Below are 10,644 nucleotides of genomic sequence, written 5' to 3' on the forward strand. Positions count from 1 at the left end.
CCCAGCTCATCACACGCGTGGCACCGTGGCCTCGCCGGGCTGGGGTCCGGCCGGGGCGCCCCAACCCACCGCCAAGGGAAGACCCCTCCCCACCATGGGCATCGGCCTCGTGCCGTTGGCATCCTCCTGGCGGCGGAGGCCGGGGGTCGAGGCCGAGCCCCCCCAGCGGCAGCGCCACGCGCGGAGCCGGGCGGGAGGGAGGGAGGCCGGCTGCATCCCGGCGGGGACCTCGGGGGAGCGTTTGCTACAAATGTATATTGGAGCTTTTTATTAAAGTTGCCAAAAATTTGTGTTAGCTAATGGATTCTTAATTCTGTCTAAAATGAGAGAAGGAAAATTATGCTATTCATCTTGTATTGGTTTGAAATCACATCTGACAACTAATCGATCATACTGTGGGACATTAACTCCTTTGGATTGGGGCCCAAGCCGGCTCTCGCAGGCTCCCTCGCTCGCGCGCTGGATTAATTTAACTACTTTACTGCTGGTATTTTGGCACGTGGCTCCGAGGGCTGGTTCCTCTCCGGTTGGTGCTGCTGAATTATTTGCCTTTCTCCGGATACAGCTGGCACGTCTCGCCGCATTATCCCCCGCCCCGCCGGCTCCGCGACCGCCCCTCCGCGTGCCGCCGGCGCCCTTCACCCGACCTTCACCCCGTGGCCGCGGCCCCCCAGGTCCCCCCGCGCCCCCCGTGTCCCTCTTGGGGTTATTTTTTAGGCCGGGCCCTGGGTGAGCATCGGGGGATGCCCAGGGGGACAAAGGGAAGGTCTCGGGGACCACACGGCGGGGGTGGCCTTGCTCCCTGGCCCTGCAGGTGAGCCGTGCCTCAGTTTCCCCATTGCTCCACGGGTCCCCAGGGCGAGCGGGGGTCCCCCCCTGGGTTCCCCCCAGGGAACGCGGAGCTGGTGTGGGACAAAGCCCGGCCAAGACGCCCCCTGCCACCGCGCGTCCCCATCCAGCCACCAGCAGCACCCAGCGGGACCTGGAGCACCCCGGGGAGCACCCGGCTTATATAGCGGGGGTGGGCGGGGCAGCGGGCGGGGCCGGCTGCGATTGGTCAGCAGCACGAGTCCTGACAGTGGATTGGATGGAGGAATGAGTCCCGGATGGGGATTGGCCAGGAGCTGTCCCCGTCCCTGGGGCCAGGAGGGTCCCCGGGGGCACCCAGGGGTGCGGACGCGCTGCTGGGGACGCTGGCGCCCCGCGGGAGCCACCCCCGGCGCCCCCGTCCCATGGGTGCTGCGGCACCCGGGGGTCCCGGTGCCCAGGGAGGGGCCGCAGCGGGGCCCGGCCCCCCCAGCGCTGGGGGCACGGGGACAGCCCCTGCACCACGGTGGCTTCTGGTGGCTCCTGCGCGTGGGAAGCCGTCCGCCACGATGTGTCCGTCTGTCCGGCGGGTGCCTGCCCGCCTCTGGCTGTGCACCCAGCTGGGTGTCTGCCTGCTGGGACCTCCCGTCCATCCCACCTGCCCGTCCGTCCATCCCTCTGTCTGTCCGCCCTCCTGCATGTCCGTCCGTCCGTCCGTCCGTCCATCCATCCACCCATCCATCCACGTGTCTGTCTGTCCGTCCACCCACCCGTCCGTGCACCCATCTGTCCGTCCATCCACCCTCCCATCCACGCACCCACCTATCCGTCTGCTCGTCTCCCCACCCGTCTCCGAGTTACCTCTCCGTCCGTCCGTCTGTCCGTCCACCCATCCACCCATCCGTCTTCCCACCCATCCATCTCTCCGTCCGTCTGTCTGTCCATTGCTCCCCCCGGATGCCGTGCCCCCCGCACGTCCCCGGGGGGCTGTGTCACCCCCGCGTGGGGCACGCTCACCAGGGGGTGCACACGATTACCCGGTGCACGGCCTCGGGTGCGTGTGCGCGTGCAGAGCCCAGCTTTGCACACTTGTGCGCTACGTGGACGGGGTGCGCACAGCTGGTGCGTGTGTCTGTGCACGTGTGTGTGCACGTGTGTCTGTGCACGTGTGTGCGCGTGTGTGCCTGTGCGTGCCCGTGTGTGTGAGCACGCGCACGTGTGAGCGCGCGCTTGCAGGCTGTGCACTCACCCAGGGCCGTGCACCCCCTGCCGTGGGTGGCACCAGGCGGAGCCAGGCAGGGCGTGGCCAAATGGGAGGGGCCTAACAGGGCGTGGTCAAAAGAGGAGGAGCCTAACAGGGCGTGGCCCAAACAAGGAGGGGCCAAACGGGGTGTGGCCGAGTGGGCGGAGCCTCCAGCACCGGCCCCGCCCCCGGCATCGCCGCATCCCCGGCCCTGCCCGCGAGGCCTCGCGGGGCCCCCAGCACGCGGCACGATCCGGCCCCGCTCGGCTCCCGGGGGCTGCGCCGCCGCCCGCGCCCCCCGCCCGCAGCGGGGCCAGGCCGGGCCGGTGCCCCCCCCTCGGCGGGGCCGGGGCCGGGGCCGGGGCCGAGCCGTCCCCGCGGCGCGGGTGTCGCGGGCTGCGCGTGTGCAGGCGCCTTTTTTTTTTTTTTTTTTTGGATAGCAGTAGAATGCAGTATGCAAATGAGATGGTTATTACCGCAATGTTCGTCAAGCTGAGCTGAGAAGACATTAATAGCCTGATGAATATGCATGTGAATTTGTTAATTAAGTTAATTATTCTGCTGAAAATGCATTCGTCTTCCAAGGACATTTTCCCAATGATTTTTACATGCTTCAGTCATTAGTCATGCTATATTTTATCAGGGAAATGAGTTTGCTTAAGTTGTAAAAAAAAAAAAAAAAAAAGGGAAAAAAAAAAAAAAAAAAGAGAGAAAAGAAAGAGAGCGAAAGGAAGCCGGGAAGGCAGGAAGGGGAGCAGGGGAGGCGAAACAAAGCGCGGGCGGCGGGCGCGGGCCCCAGCCGAGGGGAGCACCGGGGGCGCGGGGCTGCAGGTGGGTGCGGGCACCCCGGCGCTCCCGGCACCGTCCCCCCCCCCCTTGTTCCCCCCCCAGTCCCTCTGATGACAAACTTTTTTTTTTTCCGGTGCCAAATTTCCAACACATTAATTAATTGTTGTAGCCAATTAACTGTAGTTGTGCAAATGAGTTTAGCACTAATTACCATGCAGTGCCTGTAATCACATAAAAAACTTGCTGAGAGATGGAGGGAGCGGGAGGGAGGGGGGGGGGGGGGCCGGGCAGCGGGGGCTGGCGGGGGCAGAGGGGACAGGGCCGGGTCCCCCCCCGGGCACGGGGCCGTCTGTCCCCAGCCATGCCCGACACCCACCCGCTCTGTGCTGCGGCGGGGGGCAGCAGATGTGGGAGCCCCCAGCACCAGGGCACGGCCCTGGCAGGATGCAGCCGTGGTCCTGCAGCCCGGGGCAGCGGCAGGGCGAGGCCACCCTCGCGGTGTCACCCCGGTGTCCCCAGGGCTGGTGGGGTCTCGGTGGGAGGGGGCGCGGGAGGTCCGGCCGCAAGGCGGTCATGCGGGGGCAGATGCTCACCTGCTCCTGGTCCCTGTCCTCAGAGGTGCTGGGGCACCCCCACGGCCGCTGCCCTGCCACGAGCTGTGCCGAGCTGTGCCATGCCGTGCCAAGCTGTGCCGTACCATGCCACACCGAGCCGTGCTGTGCCATGCCGAGCCGTGCCGTGCCATGCCAAGCTGTGTTGTGCCATGCCGAGCCGTGCTGTGCCACGCTGAGCTGTGCTGAGCCAAGCCATGCTGTGCTGTTCCGTGCCACGCCGAGCTGTGCCATGCTGAGCCGTGCCATGCTGTGCCATGGGAAGCAACAGCAGAACAAAGGAGGGGGACGCGTGGCACCAAATGGATGCTCGGGCCGAGCCCCGCTCCTTGTCCCCCCCCAGACCCCCCATGGGCAGAGCCCCCACAGCCACCAGCGCCTGGCACCCCCCAGCCATGCCCCCTGTCCCCCCCCCCATCACCCCGCTGCCCCCCTGGGCGCTGGTTTCGGCATTGCTGGGGTCACCAGGCCTGCGCCGAGTCCCCGGACTGCTCCCTTGGCCACTGCCGGTGGTGAGGGGCAGCCGGGGATGAGCCCCCCCCCCCCCCAGCCGGGCTGCAGGCAGCGGGCGGGCAGCAGCCAGGCTGGCACCCAGCCCGGCCGGGGATTATCTGTGCCATGGATACGGGCTCCACGGGGACCGCCTGCCCGCCCGGCTGGGGCTCCAGGGCATGGCACGGCACGGCACGGCATGGTGTGGCATGGTGTGGCACGGCATGGTGTGGCATGGTATGGCTCGGCACGGCTTGGCACGGCTTGGCACGATGCTGCACGGCGCTGCATGGCTTGGCATGGCACGGCACGGCACTGCAAGGCTCTGTATGGCTCGGCACGGCACTGCATGGCTCGGCACGGCTCGGCACAGCCCCGCACGGCACGGCACAGCCCCATCTGGCTCAGCTCCGGCGGCCCCACGCACCGCGCCCCACCACGAGCGGTGTCCCCCAGCATCCCCAGCACAGCACCAGCCTCTCCCCACCCACGCCCCCGTCCCCCCGTGTCCCCGTCCCCGTCCCACGCCGCCGTCCCCGCCCGGAAGGCAGAGAGTTAACGCGAGGGGCCCGGCGTGCTATAAATTTTGCATCCGAGTGTGGGGAGCCGGGGCGCGGGGGGAGGCTGGGAAGGAGCCAGTGGGCTGTCTCTAGGTAACAATAAACACTGCGAGCACGGAGCAGCTGTTACACTTACTCTCTCTGCATCACAATGCCGAAATAACGCTAATAAACCCACATGCGCGCGCATCCGCACGCCCCGGGCCGGGGGGAGCGGGAGCTGGGGCGCGTGGATGGACGGACGGACGGACGGACGCGGGGCTGAGACCCTCGGTGCGGGCAGGGAGCCCCGAAGCCTCCCCGCGAGGCCCGGGAGAGGCCGAGGCCGCAGAAGCGTGGCCGTGGGGAGGTGCCCGGTGCCCGCGCCGGGGCCTCCCGTGGCCACGCGGTGCCGGTGGTGGCCGTGGGGACGCCGCGGGTGGGAAGGGGCGGCCACCGCGTGCCCCCGCTCCGGGCAGCCGGGGCGCTCGTACCGGGATCCTGCAACAAAGGCTCTGGCGCCGCACGGCTCCGTGTGGCGGGGGGCTGGGTGGCACCACGGTGCCCTGCGGGATGCCCGTGCCAGCCCCACACCAGGGCTGTCCCCATTGCCCCCCCTCAGTGGTCAGCCCACCCGGGGGGGGGGTGCGGCTGTGTCAGGACCCCCCCCAGCACCATCCTGCCCCCTGCACGCTGCCGGTGGCTTCGAGGGGCCGGGGCACGGCGCCCGCCGCGTGTCACACCTCTGGGGCATGTGGGTGTCCGGGGTGGGGGGAGTCAGGGCTGTGCCCCCCCCCCCCAGCAATGTGCAGGAGGGCGGGGGGCCGGGGGGGCCGGGGCGGCGGCAGCGCTGCAGTTTGCATTCCAGCGCAGGAGGCAGCTGTGCCGCAACCCCGGCGCGGCCCCCCCAGCGGCACTAAATATTAATGCCTGCCCTACATTGCGCGGCGGCACCTGCCGCGGGCGAGCCGGGAGCCCCCCGGCCCCCCCCGGCCCTCGCTGGCCAGGCAGCTGCCCCGGCCCCCCCAGGGGCTGTGCCAGAAGGTGCGGGGGGGGCTGCGGCTGGGCCAGCTGTGCCCCCCGCCCGGGAAGGGAGGAACAAAGCGAGGGCAGGGGCATGGGGCAGGTGGGGGCAGCGGGGCACGGAGAGCACGGGGGGGGGTCACACAGAGCCCCCCCGCTCCCAAAAGAAGCGGCACCAGCCCTGCAGCCCCCAGCCCGGCCTGGGGGGCGCAGCAAGAGCCGGGGGGCAGCGGGGTGGCTGCGCACTTTGCCAGGTCCAGCTGCTGGCGCTCGCCGCTCGCCCCCCCCCAAGCCGCAGCTGAGGCCGTGCCGCTCATCACACGTGTGCCAGGCGGCGGCGGGCTGGGGGCCGTGCCCCCCCCCCCGGCCCTGGGCACCAGCCAAAAGTCCGGAGCCGAAAAGTGGCGGGTGATTGATGGCAGCGTTTGCCGGGTAAGCGCACCCCGCGGTCCAATCCTCCTACCTTCCCCAATTCCTCCCCTGTCCCTATTCAGAGATCATGTTGTCTCATGTTGGTCCCAGAGGCACCATTAATTAAAAATACATCCAATTAAATGGCAGGTGAAAGCGTGCAGGCGCGGGCCCTCCCCCCGGCCGCCTGCCTCGGCTCAGCTGTGCGGCTTCGCGGGGGGGGGGGCACCGAGCGGGGGCCAGGGTGCTGCGCTAGGCGCCTGCGCCGGGCTCGGCCAGCCCCGTCCCCGGTGTCCCCAAAGCCACCGGCTGCGCTTCGGGCCCCGTCCCCGTGCAGGCACCTGGGGACGGCGTGCGGGGTGGCAGGGGCAGGAACGGCCCCAGAGGAGAAGTCCCGGATTCGCAGGGGGACGCGGCGGCGGTGGCACAGCCACGTGGGCTCGGCGTGGCCGTGGGGACACGGGGACACGGGGACGCGTTGAAGGAACACCTGGGGGCTGCCGCCACGGCCAAGCTGGTGTCCTGCGTGGGGGGGTGCGGGGACACGGGGAGGGGAGGATGTGGGGTGCGGGGATGTGGGGATGGGGGGATGGATGCAGAGATGCAGGATGTGGGGATGTGGGGACGTAGGATATGGGGATGCAGGATATGGGGATGCAGGGCTGCGGAGATGTGGGGATGCAGGATATGGGAATACCGGGATATGGGGATGCAGGGATGCAGGATGTGGGGATGCAGGGTGTGGGGATGGGGGGATACAGGGATGCAAGGATGCAAGGATATGGGGATGAGGGGATGTAGGGTATGGGGATACGGGGATAAAGGGATGCGGGGATGCAGCCTACGGGGATACAGGGATGCAGGATGTGGGGATGCAGGGATGCAGGATGTGGAGATGAAGGATATGGGGATACGGGGATAAAGGATGAGGGGATGCAGGCTATGGGGATACGGGGATGCAGGGGTGTGGGGATGTAGGATACGGGAATACATGGATATTGGGATGTAGGAAATGGGGATGCAGGCATGTGGGGATGCAGGATATGGGGATACAGGGACATGAGGGATGCAGGATAGAGGGATGCAGGATGTGGGGATGCAGGGTAAGGGAACGCAGGATATGGGGATGCAGGGCCACAGAGATGCGGGGATGCAGGGCTGCAGGATGTGGGGATGCATGTGGGGGCTGTGGGGGTGCAGGATGTGGGGGTGCAGGATGTGGGGGTGCAGGGCCGTGGGGCCGGGCAGCGGTGCGGACCGGGGCCCGGCGGGGGCGGCCCGGGCCGGGGAAGCCCCCGGCTGCGCGCTCGGCTCCCGCTAATTGCAGATTTTAATCTCGGGCGCTTTCCGCTCGGGGTGCCGGCAGCAGGCACCAGCTGGGCGCGCCGCCGCTTTAATCAAGCTGCGGGCGGGGGGGCGCGGGGCCGGGCGGCCCCGGGGGGGCGGGGGCTGGGGGCTGCCCCCCCCCGGGCTCAGCCCCCGCAGCCGCTCTGCCCCCCCCCCCCCCCCCCCTTCCCCGGCAGCAGCCCCGCGCCCCGCACCGGCGGAGGGGAGGTTGGGGGGGGGAGCCGGGGCTCCCGTCCCGGGAGGGGGGGGGCCCTGCCCTCCCCCGCAGCCCCTCGGGGGGGGGTCCCCCCGCTCCTCCCCGCTGCCCCCCCCCCCCCCCGCGGCAGCGCGAGGTGGGAACAGATTCGGGGAGGAAGCGGCGGAGGCGCGGGAGGAGCCGCCGGTGCCCGAGCAGCTGCCAGCAAAAAGCGGCCGCGGGGGGGGCGCGGGGGGGGGCGCGGGGGGGAGGCGGTGGCCGTGGGGACAGCGACACCTGGTGACGGCCGCGCGCGGCCCCGCGTGAGCGCGCGTGCACAGGCGTGAGCGCCAGGACGCGCCCGGGTGTGAGCGCGCCCGTGCGGGGGGCGCGCGCGTGCGGGGGGCGCGCGGACGCGCAGGGATGTAGACGCGTGCAGGGTGTGCGCGTGCAGGGTGCACGCGCCCACGCAGGTGCACACGCGTGCAGGGTGCACACACACAGATGCACACGCAGGGTGCGCGCACACACACACACACACACACCCCGCAGGGTGCCCAGCCCCGCAGGGTGCCCACACCCAGGCACACGTGCCCACCCGCACCCACCCGCACCCACCCGCACCCACCCGCACACCCACACTTGTGCGTCCGTGCACACGCAGGCACCGATGTGCTACCCCGCCTGGGATGCGTCCTGGGGCTGTCAGAGCCCCCTTTGCTCCCCGCGTCACCCCCCCCCCCCGTGCCCCCCCGATGCACACTCACCATCGGCACAGCTCCGCGGCACAGCCCCCACGCGTGGGCTCAGCCAAGGAACATCAAAAAGGCAACCTGGAAAAAAAAAAACAAAAAAAAACAAAAAAAGGGGGCAAGACTCAGCAAGAGCACGCAGAGGGACCGGGAGGAGGCCACCAGGCGCCACCAAAAGCCCGGAGAGAGGTGGGGAAACTGAGGCACGGGGGAAGGCGGCCCCACCGTCGGCGTAAAAGCAGGAGATTTACAGCGCCGCACGGCCCCGAGCCATTTGGCACGGCAGCTGCTGCGAGGGAAGTTCAATGCGAAAAATAAATTAAATGGAAGCAAACGCCCTGGTCACCTTGGGATGGGGTCGATGCCGCAGGAGCAAGGGTGGGGGGGCAGCCAGCATCCAGCTGGGATTTAATCCCCCGTCTCGAAGGCTCCATCGGGTTGCAACGGGGACACCCCCGACAGGTTCCTAGTGGGGAGGACGTGGGGGTCGTGCTCAAACAGGACCAAGGACGCTGCGTCCTGCAACCAAAAGGGCTTTGCTCGGGGTGCTGAGACCACCGGGGGGGGGTCCTCTCGCTGCGCCCTGGGCGATGCCCCGGGGCTGAGCAGCCCTGGGTAGGGCGCAGGAGGATGAGGATGAGGACGGATGGGGCTGCCCGGCTCCCAGCTGCCCCGCTCATAAATCACGAGGAGGGCGGCAGGGAGGGCGGCCAGGTCCGGCTGCTGGCGAGCTCGCTCCCGCTTTCGGAGGCACAGCAAAGCGCGGCGCCTCCACCCCCCCCCCCCCCCCCCCCCCCGCCATCTGCACGCGGGTGTATTTTAAGACGTGTCAGCGGCGGGGATGCTAAACCAGGCGAGAGGAGAGCGAGGAACCGGGGCTGCAGCGGGAGACGAGGGGCGGGTGCTGCCGAGCGGGAGGCACGGCGCTGGCACGCAGACCCCCCACCCTGTGGGGAGCCCCCAGACAAAGCCCGCGGACCCCAGCCTCCTTGGGGCCCCCGCTTTGCTCGCTGCGGCCCGGCAGGATCGGGCCTGGCTGGCGCCGAGGGTGCTGGAGCCAGCGCGGAGGAGCAGCATCTCCCCGCCACCGGCTCTGCTCCTCCGCCTTCGCACCAGGCCCCAGATCAGCCGCCCGCCTGCACCCCCCAGGGTCCCCAAAAACGGCTGGTGCCACGATGCCCCAGGCTGGTGCCATCGCTGGGGGGCAACCACAGCACCGAGCCCCCGCTGAGCACCCCACGAGCCAGGCTACGGCCGGGGCTGGCATGGAGAAGCCCAGGGAGCGTCCGCTGACGCCCCAGGGAGGGCGACGCGTCCGTCCCCGAGGGGCCGCGGAGCACCCGAGGGACGGGGCTGCCTCTGTCCCTGGGGCCGTGGGGACCCCCCAAGGCTGCGTCTCTGTTCCCGGCCCCCCCGGGCTCCGCTCAGCTCCGGGCTCCATCCCGCAGCAGCCCCGGCATCGCCCCCCGACCACATCCGCTGCTGGGGGCCGGGGGCTAGCGGACCCCTTGAGGGGGGCACGGTTTGGGGGTGAGCACCGCGACCACCCGGCCCCGGCCCCGCTCACTTACCGGCACCGCCCGCGGTGCGAGGGAGCAGGATCGGGCGCTGGGAGGGGGGAAAGGCTTCGGGGAAACCGCGGCTACCACGCCATCCGGCAGGGCTACGGCGAGAAGCGGAATAATTCAGCGCAACGGAGCAAAAGGTGATACAGTAACAGGAAATATTTAATTTTCCAATCTCCACTTTCCATTTTTATAAACTGAAAAGAAAAAATCTTAATATATTACAAAATATCTGTACAGAGACAAAGGTACAACCAAAAAAAGGCGCGCTCAGTCTCGAAACGGAACTCGGGAGAGGTACAGAGAGAGCCCGGCCAGCCGCTTCCCCGCCGGGCACCGACCCCAACGCCACCAAATTCGGGAGGAGAGGCGGGGTGGGTTCCTCCAACGCCTTGTCTGCAACCTGCATCGCTTCCTAAATCCTGTCAATGCATGTTCCCCCCCCACCACCCAGGAAATCCTTTTGTCTTCTTTGTACAGAGCCACTTAAAAAAAAAAAAAAAAAAAAAAGAAAAAGAAAAAGGGGACGCTGAGGCTGCAGGAGGGCGAGCACCCCCCAGCTCTCCTGCACCATGGGGTGATGTTTGGGACCAAATCCTTGGCCCTGGCACCCGCACCCTTCCTTCTGTCATTGCAGGGACCGGGAGCCTGGTGGTGGGACCAGTTTGGAAGAGCCACTGGTGGAGGAGCCCCCAGCTCTGCCCACGCCTCTGCCAGGGAGCGGCGAGGGTCACGGACCCGAACAAGGGACAGAAGTCCGGGATTTCTGTCCTCTGCTCGGGGCGCAGGGGGCCAGGAGCCCACCTGGGGTCCCCGCTGCAAACCCGAGGGGTCCCGGAGCTGGGGCCGGTGCCTTGGGGTGCCTCCCGGCCCCGGCATCGCCCCGTGGG

This window comes from Anser cygnoides, chromosome 22 (genome assembly GCF_040182565.1).
Source record: "Anser cygnoides isolate HZ-2024a breed goose chromosome 22, Taihu_goose_T2T_genome, whole genome shotgun sequence".
Classification (NCBI taxonomy): domain Eukaryota; kingdom Metazoa; phylum Chordata; class Aves; order Anseriformes; family Anatidae; genus Anser; species Anser cygnoides.